Below are 1,552 nucleotides of genomic sequence, written 5' to 3' on the forward strand. Positions count from 1 at the left end.
ATATATATATATATATATATATATATAATAGCTAGTGGATTACCCCATGTTTAGGTAACTACTATTTCCGAGGTTCTGCTAGCTATGAAACATATCTAGCCCAGATTTTAGCCACTCCATTTCCTAAATTTGGATGTGTGTGTACACATGATAGACTTCTTTCAGTTTCCATTTTCCAAATTCACTCACAAGGCTTTGGTTAGCCTGTGGCTGTAGTAGAAAGAAAAAACTTGCTCAACGTGCCATGCAGTAGAACTAAATCCAGAACCATGTGGTTAAGACCAATTATATATCTTAACCACACAGCCATTCCTACACCTATGATATCAACATTAAATGATTTTGTCTTCCATTGTAAGTAGGTTATCAATTTAAAGACCCAAGTTCGTTAATGGGAAATCAGACACAATCAGATATTTGATTATTGTTGTCTTTCTTTGTTCAGCTTAGAGTCTCTTTTTTCCAATATGTCTTCCTGTCAAACACAGACCTGACTTCACTGCAGCTTTTCACTGGCTTTTATTGATCCATTCCAATGGAATAATTGGAAATTCTTCAGAACACTGCAACTCGTACGTAAAAAGCGAAAGAAAAAAAATGTCATAGCATGGTTCTGCTCTTTTAAATAGACTGTGTGTGTGTGTGTATGCATGTGTGTGTTGTGTGCTTGTATGTATGCTTGAGTATGTCTTTCTAAACGTGTGTGTATGTATGTTCGAGTGCGTGTATGCTCGTGTGTGTGTGTGTTGTGTGTTTGTATGTATGCTTGAGTATGTCTTTGTAAACATGTGTGCGTGCATGCATTTGTGTGTGATTGTTTCTGTGTTTTATGTTTATATTTCTATATATGTGCTTTTTTTTTTGTTTCTGTGTATGTTTGTATGTGTATGCTTGAGTGTGTGTGTGTGTGTGTGCATGCAAATATGGTAATTGATAAAGAATCTCTGGTTCTTACACCTTATCCAAGATATCATACCATCCTACCAAACACACAACAAAACTATGACAGAGAGAGAGAGAGACTGGAGTCTAAAATTATAATGATCCCAGTGAGGTTCTGCTGACGTCATGACTTAACTGTATATCTTTGAACATGTGTGTGGATGTATTGGCACGTACATAGTTGGATATTTATGTGTGTGTCTATGTTACTAGATGTATGCATCTTAAGATATACGTGTGAATGAGTGTGTTGGTATAGTATCACCATCACAATCGTTCCCATAAACACTTTTCCAGGCCTGCTTGAGTTAGACCAGGGGTTTTCAAACTGTGGTCCGTGGACAGCAAATACTTTTTATGGGCAATTTGATTTTATATATGTTTATTTAATCGAAATCTTTTAATTGACAATAAACCTATTTGTTAAATACTGTTAAATAAATAAATGCAAAAATATGTTATTTTAAGCAAATATTTATGTATAAATTTCATAAGCGTTTATAAGGGGGTCCCTAAGGTAAAGCCTGAAATATAAAGGGGTCCGCAAGTCAAAAAGTTTGAAAACCCGTGTTAGACAACTCTGTGTGTATGTATATATATATATATATAT

At 34.8% G+C, this 1,552-nt stretch overlaps 1 protein-coding gene across 2 annotated transcripts in view; it reads left to right on the forward strand.

Moving 5' to 3' along the window:
• Positions 1-1,552, forward strand: part of LOC106876549 (3'(2'),5'-bisphosphate nucleotidase 1) — a 14,852-nt gene that overhangs the window by 3,905 nt on the left and 9,395 nt on the right. The window lies entirely within an intron of this gene.

This window comes from Octopus bimaculoides, chromosome 11 (genome assembly GCF_001194135.2).
Source record: "Octopus bimaculoides isolate UCB-OBI-ISO-001 chromosome 11, ASM119413v2, whole genome shotgun sequence".
Lineage (NCBI taxonomy): Eukaryota > Metazoa > Mollusca > Cephalopoda > Octopoda > Octopodidae > Octopus > Octopus bimaculoides.